The sequence below is a fragment of the Pongo pygmaeus genome, chromosome 3, assembly GCF_028885625.2.
Source record: "Pongo pygmaeus isolate AG05252 chromosome 3, NHGRI_mPonPyg2-v2.0_pri, whole genome shotgun sequence".
NCBI lineage: Eukaryota > Metazoa > Chordata > Mammalia > Primates > Hominidae > Pongo > Pongo pygmaeus.
In genome coordinates, this window is record NC_072376.2 from 127487894 (window position 1) to 127507443 (window position 19550).

Here is a 19550-nt window from a genome sequence, read left to right on the forward strand (position 1 = left end):
TATAACATTGAAAAGGTTTTACAAACCACAAAGAGATGGCCACACTTAAAAAGGATAGATGGCCATTTAGTTATGCATTGAGTGCAGATTTATTGGGTACCTAATATGTGCCAGGCACTGAGCTAGCAATGTTAAGTGCAATCCATAGTTTTTTTGTTTGTGTTGCGTCTAGTCTAATAGGGGAAATAAGATATAAACAAATTAATATGTTGCATATTTCCAAAGCTAAACTGCTGTAACAGAAGCCAAAAGAATGCAGTGATAGAAAATAAGGAGTCTTCTCAGGCGATCAGAGTAATGCCTCCTGAGAAAGTGGAGACAGCTGATGGAAGAAGAGTATTCCAGGCAACCAACACCCATCCCAAAGTGGGAAGGACTTTACATTTTGAAGAACTGAGAAAGATCAGTGGGGGCTGAGAAGCTGATGGCATGGAGCTAGGGTAGAGTGACTGAGGTGACCTTAGAGAGATGAACAGAGATGGTATCATGCAAAGCCTTGTTCACTGTCCAAGGTTTGGATTTCCTTTTGAGGCTTTAGATGGGCTTTAACATGATTGGATTTACTTTTAGAAAGGATCACTCTGGGCCAGGCGTGGTGGCTTTCGCCTGTCATCCCAGCACTTTGGGAAGCCAAAGTGGGCAGATCAAGAGGTCAGGAGTTCGAGACCAGCCTGACCAACATGGTGAAACCCCGTCTGTACTAAAAATACAAAAATTAGCCAAGCATGGTGGTGTGCGCCTGTAATCCCAGCTACTCAGGAGACTGAGGCAGGAGAATCACTTGAAGCCAGGAGGCAGAGGTTGCAGTGAGCCCAGATGGCGCCACTGCACTCCAGCCTGGAGGACATAGTGAGACTCTGTCTAAAAAAAAAAAAGGATCACTCTGGTTGCTTTGTGGAAAAAGAACAATAAAAGGGGAAGAGGGGACAGGCAGGGTTAATTGGGTGAATGTTGCAGTAGTTCAGAGGTGCATTGATGGCTGCAGAGATGGTGAGAAGTGGGATAATTCCAAGTATATTTGGGAGGTAGAATTGAATGGGGTGAAGTTGAGTGATGGGCAGTTCTAAAAAACCCAGTTTTCTTGCTAGAGCAACTGGTGGATGGCATTTCCTTGATGCGAAAGAGTAAGGGATGAAGAAGTTCTTTAGGAAAATACATTGTTTAGTTGGGGGCATATTGAATTTGAGAAACCTGTGGGTATATGAGTGGATTCAAAAGTCAAATTGATGTTTGAACATGTGAGCATGGAGTTGATAGGAAAGGTCAATGCTGGGTATTCAGTTGTGGGAGTTACCTTCCAAGAGATTATAGTAAAGCCATGGAAATAAATGCAGTGGCTTATTGACTCTCCAAGGAAGACGAGGAAGGAAGAGGAGTCTCCAAGAATTCTGAGAAGTCATGACTAGGAAAGGATAAAGGATAACTAGAAAAAGTGATATCATAGGTCCATCCTTTATTGGTGTTGGTGAATTGGATGTTTCCATGAGTTAGTTGGGTATGTATACCTGTGGTCCTGAGTCACTGGACAATTTTAGTTGTTGCTAAGTAGATATATAGTAATAAATGACTAAACTTATACTCTCCTTTAACAATCTTCTTACATTTGTGGCATCAGACCATTGGTAGAGGTGACAGAGTACTCACTGGGAACCAGGTGAATATCTAGTCCTTGACAAGATCACTTTACCTTTTTTTATCACTAAATTGTGAGTGGGTCAGTGATGGGGCTTAGATGGTCTTTAAAGTGTCTTCCACTTCAGTGATGGTGTGAAAGAGAAAATTTTGAGCCTTATACATACATTAAAATACCGACTTCCATTCTTAAATCATTCTTGTTTCTAGTGCAGTTGGCAGATCTCTGATAATTCATAAAGATAGAGTCTTGCAGAGGATGGACAAGCGAGAGGCATAGAAAAGAATCAGTTTTACAATTCGTATACTAGTGAAGCTGTTTTTTTTTTTTAGTAAACCATGAACAATAATTAGAAATAGCCCTAAGACAAGTAATATTTGTTTTTTAAAAACCAATGATTAAAAATTCAGGCCACCATCACTTGAGATCAGGAGTTCGAGACCAGCCTAGCCATCATGATCAAACCCCATCTCTACTCAAAATACAAAAATTAGCTGAGCATGGTGGCACGCACCTGTAATACCAGCTACTCAGGAGGCTGAGGCAGGAGAATCACTTGAAGCCCGGAGGCAGAGGTTGCAGTGAGCTGAGACTGTGCCACTGCACTCCAGCCTGGGTGACAGAGTGAGACTCTGTCTCAAAAAAAAAAAGAATTCAAGCCACCATATTATTTGATTTTGTACAATACAGAAAGTACATATTTTTCCGCAGGGAATATAATTGAATTACCATTTTTATTGAAAGACTTTTTTTCTTCAACTATAATCTTAAAGAGAATTTTGAAATGCATCAAGCCATATACATAATTTTCTTACCTTTTAAAAATTATACCTTTCAGCTTTTTGTGATAGAGAATTTGTGGAAAAGATTTTGTAAAATATTTATTTAGAAACATTTTAAGGAAAAAATTGAAATTATAGAAAAATGCTTCAAGCTTTTGCAAATTTATTTTGGTAAAGTTCAAATGCTTTCCCCCCTCATAAAAAAGATCCATTTATTTCAGTCAAGTTTTAAGTAACTTGCTTTGTAAATAAAACTTCAAATGAGGCTTGTTTACCAGATCTTTACAAATTTAAAGAGCAGAAATTTATTCTGATGTGTAATTTGAGTCAGTTTCCTGTTATGAAGACAGAAAAGTCTCCATTGTTTCCAATTTTTAGAAGCATTAGATGTTACAAGAAGAGATAATGTAAAAATGAAAAGAGAAGTTATTTATGTACTAGATTATATACAACTTTTCATATGAATACAAAAAAGCTCATTTTTCAGAACATATGGGATTCTGATAATGTTTTGATATGGATGGTATAGTTTATCCCTCTAGACTTGCTTAGTAATAACTTTAGTCTTTTAAAATTACAGTTTAATGGAAATCATGGTAATACATTATATATGTGATTTCAACTGAATACATTATTTAAGCTGGGCTTATTTTCCGTCTAGTCCACATAACTTTTTAACAGAAATGTCAAATAATACATAGATACAAGCTTTATTCACATATTGTATACAATCTTGTATGTTGTATTACTTCTTTCAGCTGAATAGGGAATAAGGCCTCAAAAGGTTTATATCCAGTATTTGAGTACTTTTGTTATTCTCTTTAAAAAGTCAGTATTAGGCACTACTGGTTACTACCAGCTGAAGCCTTACACAGCTGTGTATTTAGCATTTAATCATGCTAAGAATTGCTAATTAGAAAATCAAACCGGACAAAGCGTACCCAGTGGAGTTGATACAATACCATTTCTGTTTGAGAACCATAAATAAATAATCTTTACGCGTTAGTGTTTCATTATAAGCATTTGTGCTGAATGTGTAAAGCAGGCAATATTTAACAAAATGTTTTAACTCACTAGAAATAATTTCTTGATATTATTCTTTCACAGAAATCCGTAATCTCTTTAAAATATGGCCAGCCTTATCAAAATTAAGTTTCTGTTTAGCCTTTGATTTCTCTATTTTTCACTTTCTTCTATTCTGCTCCATTTCAGCGTTCTGCTACCCCCTCTCCCTTCCCCCAAACTTCCCGCTGCCTTCTCCACTCTGCTTTGTTTTACCCTACATTGGAACCCTGTGGCCACAAACCAACTGTAGCATCCTCAGTTAACCTTATTGTGGCTCAGGCTCCAAAATTCCCTATTCCCTTCTCTCTCTTTTTATTTTCTTAAATTTAAACCGCTTTGTTTCTAAACCTCAGATACACTTAGCTGCAGCAAAGAATGAGGGAAAAGACATTCATTCAGCACTATGTGTTAATGGCTGATAGCAATTTAACATATTACCTTTCAAGCAGTAGTGAATGTTTTATACTGAAATTGGAGGTCTACTAACAGTGAGGCATTATTCAGAAGAATCAATACCAGCAGCGTAATCTGGTTAGTAAAAGTCAGAGAGGTGATGGTTCCAGAGGATTAGGAGGACACAATATGAATGCCCCTAATACCAGTTTTATGGTCCACTCCTACGGGCGATTATGGCTCAAACTTTGAGGAAGGAGGTAAGGCAGCATTTTCATCTGCATTTCACGTCTCACGGTCATTGTGAGTTCTACAGTGCTACAATGCCTGGCATGGTGCTTAACATCCTCCTGTAGGTTTAATTACTTCTTTTCTGATTTGAGAATAAAATAGGCTGAACACATCCCATGTTGCTGTTTAGACTGTACATATTTTATTGAGTATGTGTTCTTGTTTAGAAATATACATTTTGGGAAGTAATGAAGTTGCGATTTCCTGAAATTCAGTAAGTACACACTTAGTTTTAAATGAGCTGCATTTTTAAGAGAACATTTAATGGAAAACCGAAGATCTAGAGTTTTGGTGTCATTTCTTCTACTAACTCCAGTAATAAACAGACTTTTTCTGGAGGTCCCATTTACCTGAATGACACTAAGAGCTAGAAAGAAAGTCACAAAGACATTTGAGAGGCCAAAATAAATGCCAAAATTTCCAGGAACTAACATTTATTTACTTGACTCACAGTAGCTGCCCTTAGGCCTTCATCACGCAGAGTTAATTTATTCCAATTATATACCTGCTAAACAGCTTGGTTATTTTATTTCCAAGCCTATGAAGGTTAAAAACAGCAAGTACATTTTTGAGGCAGGCATGCTGAAAGCAATGAATACTGACAATTTAATAACCTGACAGAACAGAGAGATCCAGAACTACTTCATCATGATAGGCCCAGTTTATTCATTTGCAAAATAAAGAGTTTGGGCTAAACTAACCTTCAGAATTACAGGCTAAAATATGTAACCTCATACATTTTTTCTACCAGATTAATATATTTTAAACCTCTGGCAGATTTTTTTTTGAAATTAACTTTACCATAGAATACATATATGATACACATTTAGAATGACATGTGATGCTTGTTTTATTTACTTAAAACAGCAAAAAATACCCTTTTATCATTATGATCAGACCAGAAAATGACACTTAAAAATAGTAAATCATGTATTCATTTAAATCCAATGACTGTGTTAGCTCCTGAGAAGACAAGATTTAGCAGAACACACTTGATTTTTGCCCTCATTAAACTACGAATCCCATTATTCAACATTTAGAAGTGCTATGAAGGAAAGCATAGGGTGGTGAAGAGTATATGACATTAGGGCCTGGGAGTAAGGAACAGGGTCATTATGAGCTTTTTACATGAGGGTTCCAAGGGTGTTCCACCATAGTTTTTCCATCCCTGACTTTTGGATCTGTGCTAAGAAAATGTTTATTAGGTAACTGACATCAAAACCCTCTGGAGAACCCAGTAACTAAAGCTCATTAACAGACAAGGCAAATTTTAGGAGCATTCATCTGTCCTCCCTCCATCTGTTTTCCTTGCTCATTTCATTTATTTCCATAATAATTTATTGAAGGTCACCACGTGTAAGACACTGTGCACTGTCTCACTTTTAAACTCATCTCCTGTGACAGAGAGCAAGGAGCTCCTTCCTCCTAACATGACTGACATTTTAGGTCATTCTGATCTTTGGTTATGCTGAATGTTCTCTACTTTATTGGAAAGTTTAATTCCTCCCACTGGCTACTTGTTTGGGTGATGAATTCTCTACATCATTTTGTGATTCCACTAAGTTTTGTAGGTCTGTTGTGGCCCATTTATACTCAGGCCTGACTGATATTTTTACATATCTCTTACTGCAGAAGATTTTCTAGCTTCCATTCCAAGCTCACTGGGGATTTCTCACAGACTTTACTAATATGGTGGGGATCTTAGTAGAGAATATTTATCCTTGTAAAAGAAAATGCCCAGCCTTTCATACCTATATCGTTGGCTTATTCTATTACTTATTGGAAAATATTTATTGAGTACCTGTCAACTGCAAGAGACTCCATTAGATGCTGGAGATACAAAATAAAATGCCGTAGCCCTTAAAACCCTCAAAGATCTTTCAGGCAATCTGTAAGTTTTCTAGCTCACTGTGATTCCAATGTCCTTTCCATTTGTGAAAGAACACCCAAATGGAAATAAAGAATAGCAGTCTCTGACTCTCTTCCACACTCATTATCAGACTCCATTCACTCATTTCAGTCATTCATCAATTCTCTCAGCAAATATAAATTCAGTATCAGGACCTATTCCAGTCAGATACTCGAAGAACCTGCCACTACAAGCCTCATCTTCTAGGTGTTCTGATGTCCCTGGTTCTCTTGTTTAACATAAGAACATTCACATTCTCATTAAACCTAGGCATAGTTGAAGCCAAGAGTTGGAATGGGATTATGTATCCAGAAAGTGGTGCCATGAAAGGTAGCCTTACTGGCCTTTAGTTAATTTGTAATGAAGAATCTGTGTTTTGTAATCTTTCCCATTACTTTGCTTTGCCTTTTCTTCTTTTATTGTCTCTTGACTTTTCCATAACAACTGAGCATGGTGCCTTTTGGAAACCATCTTTGAGATGACTTAAGGAGGTTGGTTGGTACTAGAATGAGCACAGGTTTTAACACAAGGCAAACCTGTGTTTTAATCGTGGGTTTACTATTACTAGTTTTAAGTCATTGGGAAAATGATTTAATTTCTCAGAACTTCAACTTATCCATGAAATGTAAAACAATAAACAAAATAAATTGTGTTAAGTACTTGGCACACAGTAAACCTACTTCTCCTTAGTTGCCTAGCGTTGTCTTCCTGAAACAGAGCTTGCCTGGAGGAGAAGGGGATCATATGAAAGCAATGAACTGGAATCAGGATGATGGATGCCTTATTGGGTGCAGGGAACATCAATTGTTGACTTCAGTTTAGTGTCATATTTAGTGCATTTCCCTTTTTACTGTTAAGGTCTTACAGATTTGATAGTTTCATGTAAAAATATGTTTTTTAGAAGAAAATAGTTTCTCAGGTTTCTACTTCTATTATATTTTCCAGGAGGAATACATTTATAGCTATTAACTCATGTAGGCCCTAGCTGACATCCAAAATAAAATAAGAGATTTTTTTAAGTGTTAAAGTTAAAATATATATATGATATACCCTAAGGTAGCTGGATTTTATTTAATTCAAAGACATATGCTAGGAGATCTCACCAAAGGACCTGTATTAGTTCGTTTTCACACTGCTGATAAAGACATACCTGAGACTAGGCTGTTTACAAAGGAAAGTGGTTTAATGGAGAGCCCACAGTTCCATTTGGCTGGGGAAGCCTCACAACCATGGTGGAGGGCAAGGAGGAGCAAGTCACATCTTACGCGAATGGTGGCAGGCAAAGAGAGACATTGTGCCAAAAAACTCCTGTTTTAAAAAATCATCAGATCTTGTGAGACTTATTCACTATCATGAGGACAGCACGGGAAAGACTTGCCCCCATGGTTCAATTACCTCCCACCGGGTCCTTCCCATAACACATGAGAATTCAAGGTGAGATTTGGGTGGGGACACAGCCAAACCATATCAGGACCTATCTTAGAAAATATCACCAAAAAGACAGGCTAGTCTTACCTTATGTGAATCTCTGATCTTTGTGGCATTTTAGTCATTGTTATCAGTTATAGAGTATTTCTGTGAAGAAGTTCTACTAAACTTTTGCATGTGCTGTGTTCAAAAAAAGCTGGCAGGCAATGTCTAAATTTAATAGTTAAAATTAATAGCCTTTAGAAAGGCTAAAGCTAAAGCCTGAATTAATAATTTGTAATGAATCTTTATCAATTGATAATCAATTGCTGCTAAAAGAACCACAAAAGCTCTACTATTGGTGGCATTACTATCTTCATAGACAAGGTTACCCTAAAATAAGAGCATCATGAGGAGCTGATTCCTTCCCTTTCATCCGTGGGAGAAATCTGTTTCTCTTTGTTCGGTCTCACTTTGTTTTTATTCCCACAATCAAAGCAATACTTGGAATTTTGATTATATTAAATTTGAGTTTGGTAACTGCCCTGAATGACCCAATCATAGCCTCCAATTCATGGAAGCTAAGAGAGAGTTATTTCATAATTTAAAATGTTAGACCTAGAAAGTTTTCATAATATGTTAGTTTTTAAAAAACTGTGGTATCTGTAAACCCTAATGGATGCTGGATGCTAGACACAGGTTTATTCATATACGTTTATCTGGCCAGCGTTACAGTGATATAAAGACCTCTAATCTATTGATGATATTTATTGATTCATAAAGTGAGAGATTAACCATTGTAGTAAAGTGACTGTAGTAACCCATGTAGTAAACCACTGTAGTAAACTGGAGAAAAATGAGAGAGGAGAATGGAACAGAAAAAAAATTTATTAGATTTTTGGAACCTGAAACAGAAACAAACTTGAATAAATTATAAGATCAAAATTTCTTTATTGCCTGAATTAATCTTCTCATTTTTTTTTACACTTTGACAGAAAAAGGAAAAGTTGGTAGACATTATATTTTTCGATATATCTGCATACTGAAAATAAAATCAACGTGACTGATAGTTTTAAAAGTGAATTTGAGATGTTACAAGATGACATTCAATAGTTTTTAAGTTGGAAATTTACGTTAAAGGGATATAAATAAATATCAATAAAAAGAGGAAAGGGGGCTTATTATCCTTGTAAAGTAGTTGAGATGGGAATTAATGCTAGATGCTTGAGTAACAGCCTCCTCTTGTTAAAATTGTTAACAGGACCCTTATGTATGTAATAGAATTGTAAGGTCAGATGCAGCAACGTGTAGCTGAAAGATGATGAGCTTTTTCAACGTATATTAACCTTTGTTGACTTTTTTTTTTTTAGCCATTTATATCTTTGAGATAGTGGGACTTTCTGAGTCTTCTGTTCTCATTTTTAAGGGAAATGATCTATTTTATAGTGTTGTTTTGCAGTTTGAATGGGATAATAAAGTGAGAAAGCACTATTTTCTGCCATGCTCAGCACATATTAGGCACTCAATGAGCAGTAGCTATTACTTAGCTTGTAGCAAGATTAACATATGATTATAATTTTGGGGGGTAGAGTTTTATTGATGTGTTCTTCCAATATGAGACTGCTCAGCTAAACCTGATATTTTTTACCAACTAACTTCTCAGGCTGTGACTATTTTGCTTCCTGAATCCTCCTATATTTTCACTTGAATGAGCAGCTGTATATTGAATCACCCAGCATGGACAGCTGAATAAACTAGCACTCATCACTGCAGTTAATAAAAGCTCATTTTATTTATTCCATCTTTCTCTCTTGTAGCTGTTTTAGTTTGTAAGCAATAGGATTTGTTCACTTGTCATTTGGCTTTCTTTTGGTGTATGAGAAAAATGTATTTCAAAAAAATTGTTGTTTTAAAGGCCCTTAAGGGGAAAGTGATAGAAAATAAATAGGGTGGAATTGTTTAATGACAATATTTTAGAAAAATTCTTTTTAATGCAGAATATGGTATTTTTATTTTCTGAATTATTATCTACAGGTCTCTGAGATCAGCTATGTGATCTCTGATTAGTATCATACCTCAATCAGAACAAAATTAGAAACAACTACTCCTTTACAGGATTATTTTTGTCCACAATGGGAAATAGCTTTTTTAGATATTTGAAAGAAGAACAAAGGCTTTTTTGTTTCTTATTATTTTAATGTTGTTTTAGTTTGTATAATTGTAGGTGAAGGTCCAAGGTAAAAACTATGAAACAGTAGTGCCCAGGACTTAAGATGCACAGTCACATACTCTCTGACTTTTTTGTTTATATTAAGTTATAAAAACAATGTCTGGATGCGGGTCAATGGCAGTGGCTTCTAGGTAATTAGGCACTCATATTCAGGAGAACAGAAAGAAATACTATAAACAGAAGTTTAAATTTTAATAGTTACACAGGTTTGGGGAATGATAGTGCACCTAAATAAGCCACTTGAATTACAGTTGGGACTAATAATTAGGCAGGACTGTCCTTTAAAAAAATAGCACCGAACCATATAGTAACCAGAAGAAGTTGTTCTTGTTTTGTGCTTTTCCATTTGGTATTGATAAAGAGAAACTTATGGGGATTAGAAAAAATGTTATATTATCACATTTTTCTGAGTGAAGCTAATACTAGTTAGCCTTTAAATAGCTTCAGGGCGTTGTTTTAGATCGTATTTCACACAAAAAAGATAAATCACTCCAACTGTATTTCCTTCTGATAGTGCTGAGCACAGTATGTATTTGGCATTATGCACAGTAGGTACTCAGTGAATCTGTTGGACAAATAAATGCATTTGTAATTTTTACATCAGTTTCTCAGGTGGTGGAAAAACTAAGACTAAGCATATTACATAAGAGTTAGAGAAAGGGAATCACTTTGGCTAACATAGCCATTTTTTTTAATATGCTATTTGGATCCCTTAAAAGCCATGACACATCAAACATGAAATACACATTTCTCAAACTCTCAATGCTTCTTTCTTTCTGGTTTCAACAAATACTGGTGGTTCCTCCTTAGAAATGTCATCTATATTTTTCTGTTCCATTTTATTTCTGCTCCCATTTTCTGAAAATTGCTGTGACCTCACGTGTGAACAACTGTAGCACCTACTAACCTGTTTTCCAGGCTTTACCCTTCAGCCATGGTGCCTTTTTTCTCTAAATCTAATCTACACTGAAAACAATGACTGAATAATCTGCAAATAACACAGCATTTGTATGCCATTTCTCTCTTGAGAAATAGTTCTTTTGGGGCCCCATGTGTAAATGATGATAAACACAGCCTGAATTCCCTCTCAGAGTTTCCTTATATTTTTCAAACCTTGAAGATGGTTAGGAAGTCTGTCTGTGAATTGCATGTGTAGACTGCTATAATTAATTATAGTAGAAGAAGCTGAAAGTAGCTTTAAGGAGCTAATAACCAGATTAGGAGTATCTGATGCTGGCAGTCAGACCTACCTGTTCATTGGTATCCTTCTCATTTTATGCCTCACAGTTATTCACTTCAGGTAAACTGATCTGTTTCCCATTTTTAACATCACTTCATTTGAAAGGCTTCCTGGACCCTTTGATGTTTTTATCTGAATCCCATAACCTATTTTAGCATATCACATTGAATTGCAATGATTCTTTTACTCACCTTTCCCTGCTTGGACTGTGATGAGTTCTTGGCCCCTCATTTGGACCTCTTGAGATAGGCACTCATTGTCTCCCTGAGGCTGGTATATTATAGTCCTTTCATAATCATACACTGAATGGATGAATTGATACAATTTATAGTTTGTGATCTATGCATCTTCAAACCTTTTGCTGCCTAAAATGTTCTATCCCTTGCTTTATGCCTATTAAAATCCCACCTATCCTTCATCTCTTTCAGTTAATGCTTATTGAGTGCCTCATATCTGCAGGGTGTGTTGAGCATGGAGTTGTCAGCATACATCTCTGCATGGTCCCTCTACAGCTGAAAGTGGCCCACTTGCCTCTTAAGTTATCATTCTTAGGCACTACTTTTACGTGTAGTTATACATTCAAATCTTTATGTCTTAATATTCCTAATCTGGTTATTAGCTCCTTAAAGCTACCTTCAGCTTCTTCTACTATAATTAATTCTGCTATATTCTTCTACTATAATTAATTATAACACTCTACACATGCAGTTCACAGACAGACAGACTTCCTAACCATCTTCAAGGTTTGGAAAATATAAGGAAACTTTGAGGGGGAATTCAGGCTGTGTTTATGTTGAAGAACATTCAATGAGCAAAAAAAATTAAATCCAAATATTGGTTAAAAGTTGTTAGCAAGCCATGGGAACATTTCTTGAATGAGGATAAGCATCAAGAGTTTCACTACCAAGTTCTCTTTAAAACAATCCCAGTGGTGATTGGTTGGTGAGTGCTTACCATGAAGAAGTGTAGTGTTGAGTTCTTTACATGTACTATTTCATTTTATCCTCATGATATCCTGTGAGGTGTAAGAAGTATTGACAACCCAATTTTCCTTATCAGGTAAGAGAAGATGAGTAATTTCATTCAAGTCGCATAGCGATATATCAAGCTCAGGTCTTTTTGAATGCCTGTATTTCTAACCACTGTTTTTGGACACTATAGAGTTAATTTTTTTTTTCATCACGCCATATTACACATAATATTTTTTGTGCTTCTGTATCACATTGTTAGAAAAATACCACAAATGGTAACTGTGTACTAACATTTCTAATATTTTATACAAGATGAAAAGAGAAATAGAGACAAGAAGGAAAATTCTCTTATGGTCATCATAGAAAAACCTGCTTATACTAAAGAAGTAGTCATTGTATATATACCAGTGACCTTAAGTTGACATGTCATCTGGGAAAAGACAATTTCACAAAGGCTAGATTTGTTAGATTTGTGCCTTGATATGATACACGTGTATGGCTTCTATTTATCTGAATTGTATAGGGATAGATTAGTGAAATAGGTAGATTTTACACATTTCAGGACTCTGTTGATTTAGCAAGTGTTTATTGAGTGCATACTGTGATAGAGCTTGTCTAGGTTGAAGGGACAGGAGAGAATGAAACAATAATGTACATTTTTAAGCTCGAAGTCAGATGTAAGCAATTAAATAGATAACTGCACAGAGACACAATATCTTTTTCCATATTATGTAGTATATGTAATAAGAAGTATTGCAGAGTATCTATTTATTGATCTTTCAAAGTGAATTAGCTCAGGAGATATACTTAGATATACTGTTTTGCAAGATTTATGTGTGATATGATACTTAAAGAAAAACTTTCACAGGATTGATTAGTGACAAAACAAAAGTGCCTTTCAGGGAAAAAATTCTAGTTTGTTTTCATTGCTAATTAAAAGAACCCTGAATCAGATATCTTTATTTGAACAAAAGAGCAACATAAACTATTTATTCATTTGAAATTCAATGTAAAAAAAAGCTGCTAATTTAAGGTATATCAGATGAACATTATATATATATATATCTGTATACACATACATATATCTGTGTGTATATATATATATATATGCATAATAAAACACTTCAGCCTTAATGTCATAGAAACAATGTGATAAACAGTGAAGTTGTCATCATTATGATAATAATCATCAAGAGTATCATGGGCATAATTTCTGTTTTAATGAAAAAAATTATTTTCCAAAAGTAGCATTTCACAACTGGGGTTTCACAGGAGAACTGAGCCCTGCAGAAAGACACAGAGATAGTACCATTTCCAGATGCATTCAAGAGAAGTTAATTCATTGTACACAATGGACACCTTAGATAGGGCATTAGTTCTAATTCTCTCACAAAACCAGAGATGAGAAAGCAAATTGGCAAGTCTCTTGAAATAGATTTCCATGCTATGTGATGCTAATAATTCATGATTATGATGTAGTGTTTTTTGACATGCCTAGAAATGACAATATTTTTTGTTTCAATTTGGTCAAATTGTTGAGGCCACTGCCACGTTCATGTTGCAGTCACAGTCCCGCAGAAATGCACTTCTGCAGTCATTGGGGACAGGCTTTTGTGAAGTTTCAGATATTGAGACAGAGCTAAATCTTTTGGAATTCAGAAGCGTGACTATTGAGCTAGGGAAAGAAGCATGTTTCCGTCACTGGGATTTAGTCTGAACTCTTCATTCTAAAGCAGTTTGATTCTGTTTGTAGAGGTATACGCAACTAGAAACAGATTGACAATTTCAGTGGTAAATAATTTATTCTTTTTAGAAAGTCATATTGACACCTGTAGAGATTTTATAAAATATATCAATTATAACTTTAATTTGTAAGTAGTCTCCAGTAGTATTGCCTGAGATGTTATAAAAGATGTCAACTGCTTCCTTCCTGAGGATTTATAGTAATAATTTCTGATTTTCTTTTATGTCATTACTTACAATGACAGTTAAATAATAATAGCCAATGCTCATTGAATGCTTTTATATACCAGTGACCATTCTAAACAATTTACATGAATTAGCTTTTGTGTGTGTGTGTGTGTGTGTGTGTGTGTGTGTGTGTCTCACTCTGTCACCCAGGCTGGAGTGCAGTGGCGCTATCTCAGCTCACTGCAGCCTCAGTCTCCCAGGTTCAAACGATTCTCCTGCCTCAGCCTCCTGAGTAGCTGGGACTACTCAGCTGCCACCATGCCCAGCTAATTTTTTTGTGTTTTTAGTAGAGGCGGGGTTTCACCACATTGGCCAGACTGGTCTCAAACTCTTGATCTCAAATGATCCGTCCACCTCAGTCTCCCAAAGTGTTGGGATTACAGGCATGAGCCACCAGAATTAGCTCTTGCAAGCCTCCTAACATCCCTAGAAGGTAAGGACTGCTTGTATCTCCATTTTCAGATTAGGAGCATGAGGTCCAAGGAGGCTAAGTGACCCTAGGGTACTGGAATTTGCGAAGATTACACAGCCAGTGAGGGGCAGAAGACAGAATTTGAACTCAGGCTGCTGGCTCTGAGGCGTCACCATGCCTCTGTCCCTTATATCCTGTTATTGCTTTGTCCTTGTTCTTGATTGTTAATTGACATAACTGTGGAAGACATTTTGTGAACATAGATATTCCAATTCATGGACAATGTCGTGTTCTTGCTTATTTTTATGTTTAGTTGATGTCAGTTCAGTGCACTGTTTGCCAGAGAGATTTTCTTATTTCCTGAAGACTCTAAAATCCACTTAATTCAGCCTGCCTTCTGAGGTCCTCTGCCTAGTTGACTTTTCATATGTAATAAAAGATTCCTTGTTTTGATTCCCTTTATTTCTCTTCATTGTATAGGATAGAATGCCATTCCAACATATTTGAGCTTACTCCGAGCAGATCAGTATGTGATAACATTTATGTGCTTTATTAATACTCAAAAGCATATGAGAAATGAGCAGTATTCACTTCTTGCCTGTGGTGAGGAAGGAGGGTTTGTAAATGCTGTGAGCATGAGCATGTATGTTCAGTAGTATCATTAATATGTGATCTCAGACACACGGAAAATCTGTTATTTATTTATTTTTTTAGTCAAATCAGATTCAGGATACTTAGTGAATGGTATTTAGGCTGTATTGTAATAGTTTTGGGGAAAGGCATTATTTTTTAAATCTTGCAATTATGACACAAAAATGAGACTTTGGGTATATATAATTTATTTCAATTTTGTCATGGATTATAATTAAATAAGAATATATTTATGAGGAACAAGCTGTTGACATGTTTTCAAAACTTCAGTTGCAGAGCTTAGGGTAGATTAATGCCTATGCAATAAAACAAATTCTTTTAAAGGAAAGAAAAGAATGACCAGCAACTACAAAGTGTTTACCAGTTGCGAAATTGGTTAAGATTTCTTTATGTATATCATTGTTTGTCCCTTCAAATATATGGCATAAGGGAAGAAAAAGAAATGTAACTTTGGGGAATATAATATAACATAATTTCTTACCATTGAGCAAATTTGTAAAAACATATGAATTGCTTCAATTTATTAACTTTATCCTTCTGAGGAACTTTAAATAGCCTAGATTATTTCACAGAGTATAATAAGGCCATGCTAATATTTTAGGATGGAGGGCACTGGACTAGAACATAGAACTGGAGCTTAATTCTAACTCTGCTTCTGATTACCTCCTAACAGTTAATATCTTGCTTCAGTTTATTCAGCTGGAAAATAAATTACTAACACAATATGATTTTAGCTTTTCTTTAAAATTAATGATGCTGGGGATAATATTGGATTGCATATTGGATATGTAATTTCTGATCCCTAGGGTACTAGAGGTTGCCAATATAGTGTGGGTAGAGTATTCTAGTTTTAAAGCAACTCAAATGACACAGAGATTAGTATTATACTAATAATTTACATTGCAGTCCTTCTCAAACCTGCACACCACAGAGGAATCAGTTTGCCTATCTGAATGATACTGGCCTAGCCATATTTACAGTCAATCAGAAGCGTGAACATTTATTGATTTATTTGAAGTCTCCTGTTTTGTATTCTTCTTTGTGGTTGCATCAATTAGGATTATGTTTTAACACACATAATTGAAAAAAAGTAAGTAGCTATACACAGTGGAAGTTTATTTTTGTGTCACATAAAGGAAGTTCTGAGATAAGCAGTCCAGGGTTGTATGACAATGCTGAGAATCAGTAGGGACCCAGGCTCCTTCAACACTCTGCTCTACCGTCCCCCTGTGCAACACTCAACCCCACGGTCAAGATGGCTGCTGCATTCTAGCCATCAAATGGTGCATTTTTGTTACATCTCATTGACCAGAACATTGGCTAGTTACGTGTCCACACTTACCTTCAGCTAAGACTAGAAAATGTAGTCTTTAGCTGGGCTGCAGTATGCCCAGCTAAAAGTTGGAAGTTGTTACTAAGGAAGTGGAGGAAGTGTCTTCCACAGTGATCTACCTATGTTTGTTTTCTTATTTAAAAAAAAAAACCTTAAACTTTATGAATTAAAATTAAAATTTCATCTTATGTCTTTATAGTATTAATTCCTTGGTACACTTTGGTGTTTTTCCACTTTGAGTAGTACTGATTTTTATGTGATTATTTAAATTCAATAAACACTGATATAAAATTGTATGTGAGCTGCTAATTAAAAGCAGCAATGTTTTGGATCAGTGGGTTTTTAAACCACTTTCATTGGTATGCAGAGATTTTACCCACCCTGAGCTCACATGGTGATTCTGCAATTGCCCTGAGGACTTGAAGTGTATTGGGATCGTTGATTCTCCTCTCCTCAGGTGCTAAATCTTTCGCGGTGACTCCAGCTGTGTAGTCACATTTGTTGCCTTTGGAGTTGCATTATTTCAGAATGCTTGGCAATTGGCTGGCCTTGGAGACCTTTTCCTAGCATCTTATCTGCATGTTGTCTTCCTGGAACGTTTTGCAAATAGCACTTATTAAAGAATTTTTCCACATTTGTATCTATTTAACCCATTTATGCCGGAGGTTGCAATTTTTTGAATTTTTGCATGATTGGAAAATCAGAACTTGGTGATGACTTGAGCAGTAGGATATAAATAACTCCCACATGCGTAGCATTCCAATAATGGAACACTAGCCATAAGTGGGTGTGAGCTATTTTTTAAAGCCTCATATCTTTTGAAGCAGTCTATTACTACAATGAACAAATAAAGTTGATTTGTCAATTTTTATTTAAAGTGTAATATATGTATTCTTAGATTTTATGAGATACTTAGTCCAATATTATGACTATGATTTTCCATTCCTTAGAAAGAATTGTTTTCCTGGGGATGTTTCTGACTTTTGGTCATTGGTTTTTAATCTATTTTGTGGCATATTCAGTTTGTCACAATCAGTCTTCAGGTTACAGGAATCCAGAACAAACTCATAAATTCAGGGCTTTGTTTAAATTTAAACAACAACAACAAAACAAAAACAAACAAAACTTTTGCACCTACTCTTTCACTGATGCATTTCTTTCTTGCTTTTTCATACAAAGGTTTTGATTCTACAGATATGCAAGTTTTTTTTCTATCCTGCAACACCTTTTTTTTTTTTCATAGAATATGTCATTTCCTTTGCCCAAAACGTCCTTTTTCATCCTGCCATTTCTTGTCTCTAATATAGACTTTCCTACCTGAAACTCACCCTTTCAAAAACTCCTTACTTGATTGATCCTGGAAAGATCTTATCTCTACTTTACTTAACATTCCTTCTGTACTTGTGTTCTCCAATTGCCTAATCTTAGACTCAGGTTTTTAGAACTTGACAAGATATTTGAGACCTGTGCCAGCATAGTTTTCCTTTGTAGCTGTTAATTTAGCAGGGAAAAATTACTTCCCCATTTTTTTCAATTTTCATTCTATTGAGTAGTGTCTCTTACCAATTTTCCTGTGAAGTTACATAGTAAAATAAAGTACACCAAGAAAATAGGCAGTTTGACTTGAAAAGACTTGACAAGTTATGATTGGCTCTTTCCATTTTTCCACAATTGGGAATACTTCAAGTGTTCTTTTCTGGTAAGTATTACTTAAGCTTTTTTCTTTATACATGTTTCTCTTTTATAAATATAGAAGTCTCACATCTCATTTTAATTTTATGTGAAATTTAAGGCAATTTCAAGATTAAAAGCAGGAACAAACTAGTTTTCCGTATATACACCACTTCTGCCCTTTTGCTGAAATACACTGATATGGGTTTTCCTCCTGCCCTCTCTGTTACAAACATATCTTAGATTCATAAGCTCTTTAACATGCTCACTGTTAAGCATATGCAGAGAGTCTGTCATTCTCTGACACCCAGGATTAGAAGTAGAGAATATTAATTTGTGGTATCCAGGACCTTAAGTTATCTTCCAGAAGTCTTTTGAAGTAATCATCAATCCAAAATATGTCTGAAATACTGAAGTGTAACTTTATCCTAAATTATCATGTATAACAATAATATTTTGGGAAAATGTGCATAGATTTCTGAAAAGATTTACAAATGAGTTATTGGAATAAACTCTTATGAGTTGATGGATTTTTTATGGATTTGATTTAGCAAACAATGAAAATTATAAGCTATCAGATGACTATTGAGTGTACACAAATTATGGGGAATACACTATTTGGGATGCCTTGAAATTAAAGGAATTTATAGTCTGCAAAAAAAAAATGACATATGTGTACAAATAATTTTATCACATGTTCAGATATGAACAGAACCAAAGAAGCTATAAAGTACTCTCAAAGAAGATAAATTCTTAAATTTGGCATAATTAGACATGAATTGATATAGTAAGTGACATTTCAACTGACCTGGAAGGATCTGTTGAAGTTAGCATTTGAGCTGAGCTTGAAGGACCTGTTGAATTTCAATAGATGGAAGTACTTCTAACAAAGGAAATCAGAAAGAATAAAGTCACCAGAGTGGTCAGGGATGGGATAAGCAAAGGGAATGTGGAACCATGTAGTGTTGATCAAAGTAGGAAATAAGAAACAGAAGGACCTTGGATGTCAGCTGGTAGTTAGACCAATGAAAATTTCAAGATTTTTCTCATGGGTATTTTTTTTTTTTAAGTAACTAGTGTAGAGAACTTGAGCATTGGCATTGAGTGGAGAGTATTTTAATAGGACTTTTAAAATAAACTGGTTGGCATTGGGAAGTGCACTTTTATGATGGGTCTAGGAGTTAAGATAAAAAGAAATTGGTGAGAAAGTACATTTTGGGCTGCTTATTCAAAGATATACTTCTATTACAGACTTCTCGGTGAGTGATAAATTGTATTAATGGAAAGAAGTTATGGTATTGAAGGATTAGAAGAGCACATAAATCCAAATTTTAGTTCCACAGAATTGGCTGCATAGAATATACTGAGATGAAAGAGTGCTCTTGGCGGGTCATTTCCTTTAGGGGAGGCTGAGGGTCATAGCAACCCCAAATAGCTATGTTTGATAGCTGATGTTTATTCTAACATTGGAGTCTTTGCTGGGCCCAGTTAGGATTTTTATCTTATTCTGATCTCATTGTTTATGCAGGAAAAGAATAAGATTTATTTTTAAATTGTTTTTATATAAGGTAGTACATGGAAGAGTACACAG

At 35.4% G+C, this 19550-nt stretch overlaps 1 protein-coding gene across 5 annotated transcripts in view; it reads left to right on the forward strand.

Moving 5' to 3' along the window:
* UGT8 (UDP glycosyltransferase 8) overlaps window positions 1-19550 on the forward strand; it is a 91455-nt gene that overhangs the window by 40459 nt on the left and 31446 nt on the right. The gene's annotated exons all lie outside the window — the stretch shown is intronic.